Source organism: Oncorhynchus kisutch, linkage group LG4 (genome assembly GCF_002021735.2).
Source record: "Oncorhynchus kisutch isolate 150728-3 linkage group LG4, Okis_V2, whole genome shotgun sequence".
Taxonomy (NCBI): domain Eukaryota; kingdom Metazoa; phylum Chordata; class Actinopteri; order Salmoniformes; family Salmonidae; genus Oncorhynchus; species Oncorhynchus kisutch.
In genome coordinates this window covers 9,835,601-9,852,705 of record NC_034177.2, presented here as the reverse complement: position 1 = coordinate 9,852,705, position 17,105 = coordinate 9,835,601, and the positions used below count along the sequence as shown (strand labels likewise).

Sequence of the window (17,105 nt, the reverse complement as noted above, 5' to 3'; positions counted from 1 at the left end):
GAAGCCTTCACTGCACCTCATAGGCCCCACGTCCTGAATTAATTCCAGCTGATCAACAGTGGCCTGTAAATCCCAGATGCAAGGAACACATCTAAATAATTGAAACACTGCTTGCTAAAAAAAATAACCCCACACAAGTAACATCATGGCGAACAGTATGTGCAGGAGAGTACTGATGGCTTACCTAATCGAATATTCAATGTTGTTTGAGGACTGTAGAGATGGCAGTATATTACATGTAAGTCTCCAGACTTTCTTAAGGGGTTACGGACTGTATAGAAAGATTTGAGTTGTGTGTTGAGGTTTAATAAGGCGTTCTAATGATCTAAAGTCATGCTGTTGCTAACTGCCTGTAAACACACACAGTCCAGTTTAAAGTGAATGATGGCAGGAGCTTGTAGCATTTGGCTTATTTGCATATAGGCCTACCGTAGATCTGATTGGCTGTGGCACACCGGTCTGTGTAGACTCCAGTACTGGACAAGACATATGTTGTTATTAGGTTTTATTTACTGCAGTGTCTATTATTTGTCCAAACGCACGGCTATTTTCACACTTTATGTTGCGATAGAATTTTCACAAATGCCTTACTATTCGTCATTCCCAAAATGACCATATCTAAGTTGCTCGCTTGTTAGAAAATGTTTTTTAAAAAGTGTCATATTCTTCTCTGGGATGTAAATGAACAGATTTTAATAAGATTTCATATTGCTAAAACGCTGTCAGTTCCACTTGAAGGCTTTAATCTCTGAAGAACTCAGATAGTGTAGCTGGATTTGCTTGGATTATGGATGGATCAGGGCAGCCTTTGTGGGGTAGAGGGTAGTAAATTGCGACAGATCAATTGTCCAGATCAATGAGCATTGCTCAAATATGTGGATTCCCTAGCCTTGATCAAATGAGTGTATTAATCATACAGCATCCATGTAATCATAGCCCACACAATTGCATTATCATTTCAGTAATGTACATATTTAAGAATAGGTTGGAGTTGTTGTGTCCTCTGTCCGATTCCTAAGGGGTTTACAATGAAGAACTTTGACTGGGGTTGGCCATCAGAAAGCCATGGTAGTGGGAGGAGACCTCTTTTAACACATTTTCTGTCTCTACCAGTGAAACGTGTTGGCTGTGCCCCCTTTTTGGGGGTGTAGGGCTGTGGGATAACCACTTCACATTTATGTTGATAGTGATGGGGGCAGCTACTCAGACAGTGCTGCTGAATCACTGATGGGGCACCAGTTGCATGCAACACTCCATCGTGTCCCCTGGGTGTGCTGTTGGCATTCTGTCACTGCATCCTTGATCAATGGCCACACCAGGCATGGCCCTACCTATATATGTACATCCAACCCCAGCTCTGTTTGTGGGTATCACTGCCTGTCTGTCTATCTGTGTATGTCTTGCATTGTTTTCTAGAACAGTAAGCTGCAAGCGGATTGTATCGGATACACTCCTCTCTGTCTCTGGATACACACCTCTCTCTCTCTCTCTCTCTCTCTCTCTCTCTCTCTCTCTCTCTCTCTCTCTCTCTCTCTCTCTCTCTCTCTCTCTCTCTCTCTCTCTCTCTCTCTCTCTCTCTCTCTCTCTCTCCTGCTCTCTCTGTCTCTCTCTCTCCTGCTCTCTCTGTCTCTCTCTCTCCTGCTCTCTCTGTCTCTCTCTCTCTCTCTCTCTCTCTCTCTCTCTCTCTCTCTCTCTCCGGATTCTCTCTCTCTCTCTCCGGATTCTCTCCCCTCTCTCTCTCTCTCTCTCTCTCTCTCTCTCCGGATACACCTCTCTCTCTCTCTCTCTCTCCCTGTCTGTCCCTCCATTGCTGTCTCTGTAACTTGTTCCCCTTGTCTGAAATGGAACAAAATCTCTCCTTGGAATGGCTTGACATCACCTTGCTTACTTTGTTTCCTTCCTCTTGTTTCGTTGAGTCAATTTTAGATTATTTTTTTGTATTTTGTTCTTCAGGTTTTTCAAAACCATATGGCTCACATTACATCAGGATGCAGCTTGCAAAATGTTTGCTGGCGGTTGGGTTTTAATGTGAACCCAAGTCCAATGCAGCCACCACAACAGCTGCTGCATACACCACTTAGTGATATCATTTCCAAACTTTATCCATTTAACTAGAGTAAGTATCTCCTGGGGTTTCTGCTTGTGCTGAGGGTCTCCTCTTTTCAACCCCTTGAGCTCTGTCGTTAGGGTCCAGGGATATGAGTCACTTTTCTTAGCCAATCGGCTGCCCGTGTACAGCCAGCCACTCCTCTCACAAGTCCCTTCTGAAGTAGGTGTCAGAAAAAGCCAACGGGCTTCACATCGAAGAGGTCAGAAAAGTTACAACCTCGGGCAGTCAAAACAAAACTGCGTTTCACTCCACATCACAAAAGAACAAAACAAAAAACATGACCTAGTGGATGCATTTGAGGTAAGTGTTTGTTTGGAACAGGTGGTCCAGTCTGCCCGTAACCCATAGCAACGACCCCGTGACCTACTTAAGCAATAAGGCCCGAGGGGGTGTGGTATATGGCCAATATACCACTGCTAAGGGATGTTCTTAGGCACGAAATAACTTAGATGTCTACTTTCATTATACTTAAATATTCATATCCATACGGGAAATGGTTAAATATTAATATCCATACATGAAATGGTTAAATATTCATATCCATAGATGAAATGGTTAAATATTCATATCCATAGATGAAATGGTTAAATATTCATATCCATAGATGAAATGGTTAAATATTCATATCCATAGATGAAATGGTTAAATATTCATATCCATAGATGAAATGGTTAAATATTCATATCCATAGATGAAATGGTTAAATATTCATATCCATAGATGAAATGGTTAAATATTCATATCCATAGATGAAATGGTTAAATATTCATATCCATACATGAAATGGTTAAATATTCATATCCATAGATGAAATGGTTAAATATTCATATCCATAGATGAAATGGTTAAATATTCATATCCATAGATGAAATGGTTAAATATTCATATCCATAGATGAAATGGTTAAATATTTATATTATATATATATATCATATATTCATATATGCGGAATGGTTAAATATTCATATCCGTACATGAAATGATTCAATATTCATATCCACAAATTAAATGGTTAAATACTCATATCTATACGTGAAATGGTTAAATATTCGTATCTACAAATTAAATGGGTAAATATTCGTATCCATAAATTAAATTGTTAAATATTCATACAGATACATGAAATGGTTAAATATTCATATCCACAAATTAAATGGTTTAAATATTCATATCCACAAATTAAATGGTTAAATACTCATATCCATACGTGAAATGGTTAAATATTCGTATCTACAAATTAAATGGTTAAATATTCGTATCTACAAATTAAATGGTTAAATATTCGTATCCATATATTAAATGGTTAAATATTAATACAACATGTCTGTGGTTTGCTTACTCATACATGTCAGGAAAAGCACAATTCACTATTAGTCTGCCGTGTAACACACACACACACACACCCTAAAGTGCCTGCTATCTAGAAGACAAAGCTACTCTTCTTTGGTTGTATTGGAGATGTACATAAAGTAAAGTTAAGAGTGTACTGTGTGTCCGTCCATCACAAAAAAAGGCAAAGCCAATCATCAGATTGTTCCATCCTTAAAACAACCCAGGGATTCTGGGAGGCTGCTTTGAGGCACATGACCGACGCTCTAGACAGCCGGCCCTCATCTCCCTCTTCCTCCCCCTGCTAACAATCCAATTACCTTAGTGTGGCGCTGCTAGATACTGTCATTATAAACACACACCTCATTGGAGCAGCATCAGATTGCTCGCTATACACAACACACACTTGTGCAGGCTACAGTATAATGAGGGGACCTTGTTTACCAGTGGCTGGACTGGGCTTTCTGCTCAAACACATTTAGATGTGTTTGTACTCTAATGACATGTTAGGAAAAAGACCATTAGGACGGGAGACACTAGAAAATGGTAGCCGTTACCCTTGTGTTACTCGGCAGACTGGACCTCTTTGCCAACCAAGTGAAGTGAAAACGAAAGACAATCCTCTCCTTGTTTCCATTCTGTCTATATTCTCTGGAACAGTGCACATGTCCTCTCAGAGCGTTGACTTTGTGTTCAGTCCGTGTGGCGTGACCAGGGGCCATTGTCATGGGGACCATTCTGCCACTAAAGACCAGTGAAAACCAACAGCAGAGGAGTTCTCTCCCGACTCCTCACCTACACTTTAGGTTCAAGAAATCAAGAGCTTGGAACTAAAAGGTTCTATCTGCATTTTAGTCAAAATGTAGTTAATGACATTAGCCTTGTTCTGTTCAATGTTTCTCTACCTATATAGTACTCTAAATACCCCCAAATCATCTTGTTAAATTCAAAAGAATACAAGATTAAAATTGCTGACACCATTCAAACCAATGAGTCTTAAGAACTTTAAAGCCAATAATCTCAAAATCATCTTTTGCAGATAGTTCTCGAAATCACTTACTGTATTTGATCTCAAATCTGCAATATCTGACTCCAAACAGATCGATTTAACTATATCTAAGTCAACTTATTTTGGGCTAAGAAAAGACATACTGTTCCTCTACTGGTCCTGCAGTCCTATTCTGGTCCAATACTGGTCCTGTACTGGTCCTGTGGTCCTGTACTGGTCCTGTGGTCCTGTACTGGTCCTATATTGGTCCTGTGGTCCTATACTGGTCCTATATTGGTCCTGTTGTCCTATATTGGTGCTATTGTCCTATATTGGTCCTGTGGGCAGCTATGTTCCCCAGTCAGATGTATGGCCCCTGGGATACGCTGCCCCAGTCAGACAAGGTTGAGACACCTATGAGACAACCGTTAAGAAGCGGCCGCGGAGGGTCCACACACCAGAGACCGGGAGCTCCCCATATCTCCCTCAACAAGAGACACAGTAACGGGGGCCGGCTGGACCCCCGGGTGGGTGTTTTTACAGGTTTGCAGAGGGGAGAGTGAAGGGCCCTAGGATGACAGATAAGAATCCCATTTCATAGCGTCAGAATTTATTTGAGCTATCGGGAGACCTCTGGAGTGTCAGGCTTTGTTACACATTTAGATTTTACCTTGAAGCTGACAGCAACCAGTGGAGTGTTATCGCTCAAATTAAAGTGGCAGATTCTAAATCCCAGCATTTAGTCCCCTACTTACTGTAATTGCTGAAGGTTTTTATATATTGGAATATTTGTTGAACGTGGCCATTAGGCATGGAGTCGGATTAATTCCATAATGGTGACAAATACTACTCTGACATTGAGGAAGAAAATACAACAAAACGGGCGCATTGTGTAATCACACTTACTGACTGAATGCGACAGCAATTTGATCCGTGGCGGTCATTGATTGACTAGCCGCAGACTTATGACTTGTGGACCAGCTTGTGTTGGAAGCGGGCACTTTTGAAGCAGGTGGGGGGGGGTTTGCAGTCAATTATAAAGCCTCTACCAGCCCAAACCCCATCTTCCCAAGCTTCCATTCACATTATAGCAGACTTACAATCTGGTGGCGATATCTCCACAGACATAACTAATGATATGCCAAATCAATATAGCTTTCATACAGGCGTTTAAAATATACTTCAAAGTGAAGCATTACCAGAGTTCCAACTTGTAATTCTGGTGTCCATAATCTCCACCACTGGGCATGTGTAGGAGCCGAGGCGAAACCCATAGCTATGCACATTGCCTGTCTTAAGTTTATCTGGTCTTACGGGTCTGCGTGGCACAATAGCTCCAGCCCTGTTAGCTTCTCTCTTCACATAGATTGATCGCTGAGCATTCGCTGTTTTTTATTTTCTTTAAACATTTGGGGGGGGTAGATCAGCTTTAATATTGCAGATAGATTGTGGCTTCTATCAATGTAATTGTCTGCATCATTTCCAAACCCCCATATATATATTTCATAAATACAGTGCCTTGTAAAAGTATTCATCCCCCTTGGTGTTTTTTCCATTTTGTTGCATTACAACCTGTCATGTAAATTTTATTTTTATTTGGATTTCATGTAATGGACATACACAAAATAGTCCAAATTGATGAAGTGAAATAAAAATAAGAACTTTAATTTATTTAAACAAATGGAAAAGTGGTGCATGCATATGTATTCACCCCCTTTGTTATGGAGCCCCCTAAATAAGATCTGGTGCAACCAATTGCCTTCAGAAGTCACATAATTAGTTAGATTGCACACAGGTGGACTTTATTTAAGTGTCACATGATCTCAGTATATATACACCTTTTATGAAAGGCCCCAGAGCCTGCAACACCACCAAGCAAGGGGCACCACCAAGCAAGGGGCACCACCAAGCAAGCAGAACCATGAAGACCAAGGAGCTCTCCAAACAGGTCAGGGACAAAGTTGTGGAGAAGTACAGATCAGAGTTGGGCTATAAAAAAAATACATCCCACGGAGCACCATTAAATCCATTATTAAAAAATGTAAAGAATATGGCACCACAACAAACCTGCCAAGAGAGGCCCCGCCCACCAAAACTCAAGGACCAGGCAGGGAGGGCATTAATCAGAGAGGCAACAAAGAAACCAAAGAAACCCCGAAGGAGCTGGAATGCTCCACAACGGGGATTGGAGTATCTGTCCATAGGACCACTTTCAGCCATACACTCCACAGAGCTGGGCTTTACGGAAGATTGGCCAGAAAAAAGCCATTGCTTAAAGAAAAAAATAAGCAAACATGTTTGGTGTTCACTAAAAGTCTTGTGGGAGACTCCCCAAACATATGGAAGAAGGTGCTCTGGTCAGATGAGACTAACATTTAGCTTTTTGGCCATCAAGGAAAATGCTATGTCTGGCGCAAACCCAACACCTCTCATCACCCTGAGAACACAATCCCCCCATTATGCTGTGGGGATGTTTTTCATCGGCAGGGACTGGGAGACTGTTCAGAATTGAAGGAATGATGCATGGCGCTAAATACAGGGAATTCTTGAGAGAAACTGGGACGGAGGTTCACCTTCCAGCAGGACAATGACCCTAAGCATACTGCTAAAGCAACACTTGAGTGTGGTTTAAGGAGAAACATTTAAATGTCTCGGAATGGCCTAGTCAAAGCCCAGAATCTGTGGTATGATTTAGATTGCTGAACACCAGCAGAACCCATCCAACTTGAAGGAGCTGGAGCAGTTTTGTCTTGAAGAATAGGCAAAAATCCCAGTGGCTAGATTTGTCAAGCTTATAGAGACATACCCCAAGAGACTTGCAGATGTAATTGCTGCAAAATGTGACTCTACAAAGTACTGACTTTGGGGGGGGGGGGGGGGTGAATACGTTTTCAGTTTTTTTTGTCTTATTTCTTGTTTGTTTCACAATAAAAAATATTTTGCATCTTCAAGGTGGAAGGCATGTTGTGTAAATCAAATGATACAAGCACCCCCAAAAATCTATTTTAATTCCAGGTCGTAAGGCAACAAAATAGGAAAAATGCCAAGGGGGGTGAATACTTTCGCAAGCCACTGTATACTGTATATGTAATATATATTTAAAATACTTTCATTTATTGTTTTCCCCTAACCCTACCACCCTTCCCCTAATTGGAGTAAAGGAATGGACAACAACACTTAGGCTTCTACTTCCAGCTTATACTGTACATACTATATACATTATACGGACACAGTATATTTGACATTATGTTTTGTTTGTTTTTAGTCCCATCCTCAACCCCTCCCATCTATCTCTGAACACCATCCAGTCCCATCCTTCAGCTATCCTCAACCCCTCCCATCTATCTCTGAACACCATCCAGTCCCATCCTTCAGCTACCCTCAACCCCTCCCATCTATATCTGAACACCATCCAGTCCCATCCTTCAGCTACCCTCAACCCCTCCCATCTATATCTGAACACCATCCAGTCCCATCCTTCAGCTACCCTCAACCCCTCCCATCTATCTCTGAACACCATCCAGTCCCATCCTTCAGCTACCCTCAACCCCTCCCATCTATATCTGAACACCATCCAGTCCCATCCTTCAGCTACCCTCAACCACTCCCATCTATATCTGAACACCATCCAGTCCCATCCTTCAGCTACCCTCAACCCCTCCCATCTATATCTGAACACCATCCAGTCCCATCCTTCAGCTACCCTCAACCCCTCCCATCTATATCTGAACACCATCCAGTCCCATCCTTCAGCTACCCTCAACCCCTCCCATCTATCTCCACTTTTCATTTTTAGCTGCCATATATTTTTCAACTGTGCTGTGATGTTTCATTAAAGTCCTGAACTTTTCTATTCTCATAGTTTCTACAGATTAAAGATAAACCCTTTTGCTAATAGTATTATTATATTAGTGATCGAAGGTGCTATTTGCAGAGTTATCTCCAGGTAAAGCTTGCAATTATTTTGCCATTCCTGAATCTGCGACCAAAAACTAACTACATATGGACAGTACCAAAACAAATGATCTAATGATTCTGTATCTTCACAGCAAAATCTGCAGAGCTAGGAAGGTTGTATCCCACATATATATATAACATTCTATTGGTTACAGAAATGTTGTATAATCATTTTAATTGAAACATTATTTTAAGTTTTGAATCTGGCATCATTTTGTGTATCAGTTCATAAACCATATGCCATGGAATCGGAATATGGTATGTTGACGTCTATATTGCACAGCTGTCCATTTTTTGGTCCTTAAATGAAACTGGTATTTATTTGACTAATTTAGGTCTTTAATGCAGGGCTGACAGACAAGTTCCTTACTTTCTCTCCCTTCACTATCCTCTTTCATTTTTGTGGTAATGCTGCAATTAGTTGGTTGTAATTTTGGGTAGAGCAGACATTTCCATATGTTTTTTGTTAGCTGCATGTGTGACATAACACCACCAGTCATATTTATGATATCATTTACAAAGATTATACCATACAAAATATAAACAAAATCTCCAAAAATAACGTTTTTTAAATTAAAATCAATTAGTATATTTGGCTTTAACCATAATATTTGTTGTGATGTTACACTGAGTGTTTGAAAAATACAATCTATTGGAGAGAGAAGAAAAATACTGAAAGGTTCAAATCCAGTAAAACCGTAAGTAAATAAGCACATTGGACACCAAAAATAATAGTCTGTTCTTATATTTTGTTGACTGAGACTGTCCACTGATCGTAAAGACCTCCTGCCTTCTCCGGCTACTCTGATAGCGAGTGTACCGCAGCATTAACCTTAATGAGTACAGCAGCACAAGTCTTACATTTGTGTTCTTTGTGTTGTTTATACAACTGGTACACAGGTGGGGAAGTTATGAAATGGGATTCTCTGAGCAAAAAGTTACTGTAAAGAAATGAACTGTGTCCTTTTCCGAAGGTCAAATGCAGAAACACAGAACCAGGTGGGTGTAGTTTTTCCCCAAATGCTCCCATTCCTCAGTCTTGTGGACCCTCCCTCCGGCCCAAGTTATACAAGAGGATAATACAGTCCTGGCTACAGCACAGAGCCAACTCTCTCCCTCTTAGCAACCCAAGAGAGTCCAAAACGACCTAACTTAACAGACCGATTTGAACACTTACAAAGCACAGTTGATAAGGCGGCATGTAGCCTAGCGGATAAGTGTGTTGGGCTAGTAACCGAAAGGTTATTGGTTTGAATCCCCAAGCCGACTAGGTGAAAAATCTTTTGATGTGCTCTTAAGCAAGGCACATAACTCACATAACTCCTGTAAGTCCCTCTGGATAACAGTGTCTGCTAAATGACTATTTAGTATTTTTTTGTATTTCTTAACACACTAATATGGAGGGAGAGGGTTGTAACTCACTGCCTCAGCGTGAGATCACTCTGTAGGTAGGTGCTGCTGGTAAGAAAGTCTTAAAAAGTTAATATTTGAAGGAAGCCAGGTACGTATGATGCAGACGGTGTTTGTGAGCTGTAATGATATTATTTTCCGTTTTCTGCTCAATATTTTTTTTTTTTCATGTTTCTTATGATTTAACCTTTTGAACCCCAATGTTTTCCTTTCTTTTGTATCACATCAGTTACAGAGAGAATTTGTTTTCCGGTACCTTGTTTCAATTTGTGTTTCGCTTCCTCAAACTCTTGTTTTGGAATGAAAACATAATGTATTTTGTTGTTCCTGTCGCTTTAATTTCAAATGTTTTTGTCCCTGATTTGCACAATGTGGAATGCCTTTTTCTATGAATTCATCGAATTTTCATTTTATCTCATTAAAGCACTATAACAGATGAATTACATTAGTAATTACATAATAATGAACTGGGCTTGTCACCAATGATTCAGTGAATAATACTGTATTATTCTATTCACACGGAGGAGTGATGGTAGAATAAGAGGGATCTTGACTTGAATAGAAAGGGTGTCATCTATGTCCTCTTGTCTGCCTGATGCGGGGATGAGAAGTGAAACATTGTATCACTTCACTCTGCTAGTTGTAAGACCTCTGTGCATATTAGAATGCCTAGGCTTTCATTTTGATTTAGAAGTACACAGATGTGTAGTATTTAATATGTTTTGGAAGACCAATCCACGCCAAAACCCAGCCGCTGTGTTGAATCGCTTTTATACAATTACAAATAAACCCAGACACCCTTTATTTTTCATCCTTAAATCGATAGTGATAGTGTGCAGTGCAGGCCTGGACAGCCTAATATCAGATAGCTAGTTCCCTTGGTATCACACACGGGGCTGATAACTGACAGACCCCTTGGTGTGAGTCCGTGACATAGTCCCAGCTGTCAAAAGAACTGGCCCAGTATCTCACAAGAGGCAGCCATTTTGCATCATTATTACGCACGGTGTGTCATCCAGTGCCCCTTAATCCTTTATTTTTACATTTGCCTGACAAATCAGTGTTTCCGTTCCTTTACTTTTGCCTTGAAATGTTTGTCAGTCCATGTTTCCCTTTGAGTTGGGTTTTTCCTTTTGTCATTTTCTTTATCTCTACCATCTTTTTGTTTGTTGTTTTTCACCCCTTTCCCCCTTCCTTCCTTCCTTCCTTCCTTCCTTCCTTCCTTCCTTCCTTCCTTCCTTCCTTCCTTCCTTCCTTCCTTCCTTCCTTCCTTCCTTCCTTCCTTCCTTCCTTCCTTCCTTCCTTCCTTCCTTCCTTCCTTCCTTCCTTCCTTCCTTCCTTCCTTCCTTCCTTCCTTCCTTCCTCCCACCTGACCAGAGCCCTCAGCCCCCCCTCAAGATGTTAAGTGCAGCAGCTCCAGCTCCACCTCCCTGCTGGTAAGTTGGCGCCCCCCGCCTGTGGAGAGCCAGAATGGCGCCCTGGCGGGGTACCTAGTGCGCTACCAGGTGGTGGGAGCCTCCGTTGAGGGTGGCAGTGCCGGGGAGCCCATGGAGGAGCCAGCCGTGCTGCCCAGTGATGGGAAGGTGCTGCTGCAGAAGCTGGAGAAGTGGACCCAGTACAGCGTCACACTGGCCGCCTTCACTGAGATTGGGCCAGGCCCAGAGAGCGAGCCCCTGCTGTGCCGCACCGACGAGGATGGTACTTGAGCATGTTCCACCTGAAATACTGACAGTCTGTACACTTGTTATGAGGCAAAAACAATAACTGGGATGTTGACTTACTGTAGATGCACAACAATCTTCTTCTCAGATAATGGGCAATACCTCTACTACGGGATGATAAGGGTAGTAGCAGTAGTCAGCCATAAAATAACAATATGATGCCCATACAATAGCTTTTCTATATCCCTAAACAAAGGATAAATTCATACTTTCAATAACTTAGCTCAGTGGTTCAAATCAAGGACCCCCAGACATAATCGTTTAAATAAACATAGACAATACCCTTGGGAAATTGCAGCGTCATTGTTAAACCATTTCACCTCCCCTTCTACATGGAATTTATGATATAGCCGCCCCCATCTCATCTCCTTCTTCCTCTAGTCTATGGTGTTCAGCCATAAATGGATATGAGCACCCCACACCTCAGGCTTTCATACGGTTGACCCTGTGTCACAACACAGCCCACTGATGGGAGGCTACTCAGCCAACTGATGGCTCGCCATCTCCCACAATACAACAGTGCAAATGGGCCACAGTTTTATTAACCAGGAGCCCATTTATCTCTGGAGGCCAGTGAGATGCACAGTAAAAGGCAGGACGCCAAGACCTCACATAAAGGCTTTCCATTATGTCTGAGAGACAGGTGGTTCAACTGGAGACGTATTGGGAGGTCTGGCTGTGAGGGAGGGATGATGGCATTTTGTTGGCAGTAGCAGGTGTTGTTGTGTAGTGCAGTTTTGTGTGCTTGAAAGTTTTGTCCCTATAGTGTGTTGTTGGGGTGAGGAGGAGGTCACAGTTGATGTCTGCCAGTTTATCTGTCTGTCAGGGGAATAGCTCTTGTAGTTTTGCCAGATAGATAACCTATACATACAATATGAGTGTACTATTCTGCAGCAGTGTTTTAACAGAGACACTATCTTGTTTTTTAACCCACAGTTCCCGGAGCTCCTCCTAGGCGGGTCGAGGTGGAGGTGCTCAACTCCACGGCGCTCAAGGTCATGTGGCGCTCCCTGTTGCCGGGGCGACAGCACGGCCAGATCCGTGGTTACCAGGTGCACTATGTGCGTGTGGAGAACGGGGAGTCGCGTGGCCTGCCCCTCATCAAGGACGTCATGCTTGCCGATGCCCAGGTATACCTAGCCCCCATTGGTCCACCAATCAAGCAATTCATTTGACCAAGCTGGCCTATGGGGTGCCACTATCTAATGACAAAATGGCACCGATAGATAGGGCAGTCGTGCTTCCAGCACCTAGGCAACTTTGCAGTATTTTGTTTAACAAGCATTTCGCTACACCTGCAATAACATCTGCTTAACACGTGCATGTGACCAATAAAATGTGATTTGACTTGATGAAAGCCCATGTGAAGATTAGCTCAAAGCTTATAAATAAAATATGTTTTATAGTGTAATATGAAAGTAATAGAGCGTTCTGTGGTAAATGCTACACATTACTTTTACAATATGTGCTAAAATGAATACAATATGGCTGCTCTTTCCTCAGGTTTCTCTTTAGTCTCCTTGGTTTTTAATTTCATGTTTCAGCAATGTTACTCTCCTCTGCCCACAAAAAAAATTATCGCACCTTCTTTTTTTCACTTCCCCTCCTTTTATCAGTGCTGAATGACCCCCCTTAATCTCAGTTACCCAGATGTCAAATTCTGTCACGAAAGGTTGTCATTTCCTGTTGTACTTCTGGGGGGATTGCCGTTAACAATTTTCATTACCTTTGTGCAAAGAAAGGAAGCGACGTCTCCTCCCTCGGAAGCGGAAAACTCGGGGCCAAACCCCTCCCTTCCGCTAATTTATCATGGCCAAAAAGCACATTTTTCTTTTCATGTATTTTTACGATACAACCTATTTTGAATCTGTGGCTGTGGAATCTAGTGGAAACCGTTCATCATCCGCACACAGGCCTGAAAATCACCACACCAGTTTAAGCACCGCCTTTGCCCAATCTTGATCTGTCCAAATAATCAAAAACGAAGACTCAAAACCAGGAACTACTGCTGCTCGTAATCACATAATTCTACGTCGGCCTTGACAGATTCACGCCGTTTCATCTGTCCACGAGAATCTGTCCATGAGAGATTAGACCCCCTTAAAGAGAACGTCACTCCACGGCCCCGCGGAAATCTAATTAACATTCATTTAAAAAAAATCCCCATCAAAATCAATCTGTTTAAGCTAGAGATGTCTGCAGAGCAGTGTTCATCAGACCATGAGACATCTTCTCACAAAAACGTCTGTAGCGTCCGAACGGTTTGGCCTACAAACTATTATGACCCCTTTATGGAAAGATGAGCCTCTCACAAACACAATGTTGTATCTCAAGGCACACGTTTAAAGTAGGTAGAGCCTCTCTTGCCAACTTCTGTGTGTACCGACTGAACAGTGTGGGCTACACACGAATATGACCTATCTACAGAAAGGTGAGACACTCACGAACATGTTGTTTTGCTCTAGGACTTCCACAAGTCTCACAAGACTCTTCTGAAGTTCCCCAGTACACCAGTTGAAAACATTTATGGAAGTGTATATCTGGAGATTCTGTAGTTTATTGCCTAAAATAAGGGGATAAATACATAAATATATATATATATATATATACACTACCGTTCAAAAGTTTGGGGACACTTAGAAATGTCCTTGTTTTTGAAAGAAAAGCACATTTTTGGCCCGTTAAAACAACATAAAAATGTATCAGAAATATAGTGTAGACATGGTTAATGTTGTAAATGATTATTGTAGCTGTTTAGAAGGCCAGCATCCCGGATTCGCCTCTTCACTGTTGACGTTGAGACTGGTGTTTTGCGGGTACTATTTAATGAAGCTGCCAGTTGAGGACTTGTGAGGTCGTCTTTCTCAAACTAGGCACTCTAATGTACTTGTCCTCTTGCTCAGTTGTGCACCGGGGCCTCCCTCTCCTCTTTCTATTCTGGTTAGAGCCAGTTTACACTGTTCTGTGAAGGGAGCAGTACACAGCGTTGTACGAGATCTTCAGTTTCTTGGTAATTTCTCGCATGGAATAGCCTTCATTTGTCAGAACAAGAATAGACTGACAAGTTTCAGAAGAAAGTTATTTGTTTCTGGCCATTTTGAGCCTGTAATCGAACCCACAAATGCTGATACTCCAGATACTCAACTAGTCTAAAGAAGCCAGTTTTATTGCTTTTTTAATCAGGACAAAATTCAAAATCAAACAGGGCTTAGACAGGGCTTAGACTCTAGAGGGTTAAAGAGAACATCAGTCTTTTTTTCAGGGCTGTGTAGACTCCCCTTAACGAGAACATCAGTCTTTTTGCCAGGGCTGTGTAGACCCCCCTTAAAGAAAACATCAGTATTTTTGTCAGGGCATGAAAGGATTTCAGAGGAAATGGTCCTCCCTGAAAGCTAGAATTATAATGTAAGCCAGCACAATGGTAGGTTTTCACAAAGCTTCTGTCAACAAAACAGTGGAGAAAATGCAGAGAAAGTTGTTTCAATGGGCTGTGTTATTCTACTGTAAAGTACACCGCTAGGACAACCAAAACAGAATTATAAACACACTAAATATTTATCCCCAGAACAGAAGTCTATTGACGTATCTATTCCACAAAGTTTCAAAGGAACATTCATGATGTGCTGTGTGTGTGTGTGTGTATGTGTGTATGTGTGTATGTGTGTATGTGTGTGTGTGTGTGTGTGGTTTCTACTTTTACAGGTCTCTGATGTGCTGTGTGTGTGGTCTCTTCTTTCACAGGTCTCTGATGTGCTGTGTGTGTGGTCTCTTCTTTCATAGGTCTCAGATGTGCTGTGTGTGTGGTCTCTCCTTTCACAGGTCTCTGATGTGCTGTGTGTGTGTGTGGTCTCTTCTTTCACAGGTCTCTGATGTGCTGTGTGTGTGTGGTCTTTTCTTTCACAGGTCTCTGATGTGCTGTGTGTGTGTGTGGTCTCTTCTTTCACAGGTCTCTGATGTGCTGTGTGTGTGTGGTCTCTTCTTTCACAGGTCTCTGATGTGCTGTGTGTGTGTGGTCTTTTCTTTCACAGGTCTCTCTTTTAAAAGAGATTGCATATCAATAAGCTGTATAAATAAATGTTTAAAAAAATGAACGCATTATGACAGGCTGCTGACAAATATGAGCGCTTCAGCCAATGATTAGATATTTTAGTAGTACAGGTAATGTACTTAAAGAAAAACAATTCTCCCAAAATTTGTGATATCCGATTGGTAGTTACAGTCTTGTCCCATTGCTGCAACTCCCGTACGGACTCGGGAGACACGAAGGTCGAGAGCTGTGCTTCCTCCAAAATACAACCTCGCCAAGCTGCACTGCTTCTTGACACAATGCTCATCTGAAGCCAGAAGCCAGCCACACCAATGTGTAAGAGTAAACACCGTACACCTGGCGACCATGTCAACATGCACTGCACCTGGCCGGCCAAAGGAGTTGCTAGAGCGAGATGGGACAAGGACATCCCGAGCCGGCCAAACCTTTCCCTAACCTGGACGACGCTGGGCCAATTGTGCGCCACCTCATGGGTCTCCCGTATCTGTAGTGACGCAGCTAGCACTGCGATGCCTTAGACTGCTGTGCCACTCGGGAGGCCCCCAAGTAATGCACTGTTATAAAAATAGATACAGTAACCTCCTAAAAAATATATAAACAGACAGCCCCCATAGACTTCAGTTCACACCTCTTCCCCTTGCCTCAGTTGCACTCCCTAGCACAGACTAGCTTTCCTCTTGCCCTCTCTGGCCTGGAACGTACACAACACCCTGCTTCTGTGCTCTCACCCTCTTCTCTACCTCCTCTCAACACACTGCCCCTCTCTTGAGTTTCTCTTCCTCTCTCTCTCTCTCTCTCTCTCTCTCTCTCTCTCTCTCTCTCTCTCTCTCTCTCTCTCTCTCTCTCTCTCTCTCTCTCTTTTAACAAATCTTTCTCTTTCTCTCCTGCACTCTCCTCTATATGGGGGGGGGGTAGTGGGAAACAGACGATACAGCCGAATATGTGAGTATATATATGGAGTTGCTAGAGTGCTATGGTGCAGTTGGGGGGGGGGGGATAAAAAGCACTGTGTATTGCATCACCCTAGCTCTTTTCACATCTATAAGAAAGACAGGGTTTACATCAGCCTATTCAGTAGAGCTTTGATATTATGGTGCTTTATCAGTAATAACCTAGCACTGTATGTTATGAACAGGCTCTCAAGTTAGCCCTACCCATCTCCAGTATTGATGTCCTAGAGCAGGGGTGTCAAACATATGGCCTGCGAGGGGTCTGAGTAAAAACAAATGATTGTCCCCTGTGATGAAATGGGAGCGGGGACTATGGATTTGTCTCCGTCCGTTCGTACGGTAGTTAGTCACAGACACCTCTGGCCCGATTTTTACGAAACTTGGGTGAATGATATATGTTGCTATAGAGATCCAGCATTTAGAAAATGAAACTGATTGGCCCAAGGGGAAGCTATAGTAATCAATTGAAATTCCAAATGTTGAGCCGTTTGAGCTTGAATTGTTGTTACATTTATAGTATTTCACTCTGCCAGCTAACTAACATCAAAGCGAAAAGTCAGACAGTCAGGAGCATTGAAAATCCCAAAGGCCA

General features: G+C 42.2%; 1 protein-coding gene across 1 annotated transcript in view; it reads left to right on the top strand.

Annotated features, from left to right (window-relative positions):
* LOC109881252 (receptor-type tyrosine-protein phosphatase S) overlaps nt 1-17,105 on the top strand; it is a 418,713-nt gene that overhangs the window by 290,671 nt on the left and 110,937 nt on the right. The window lies entirely within an intron of this gene.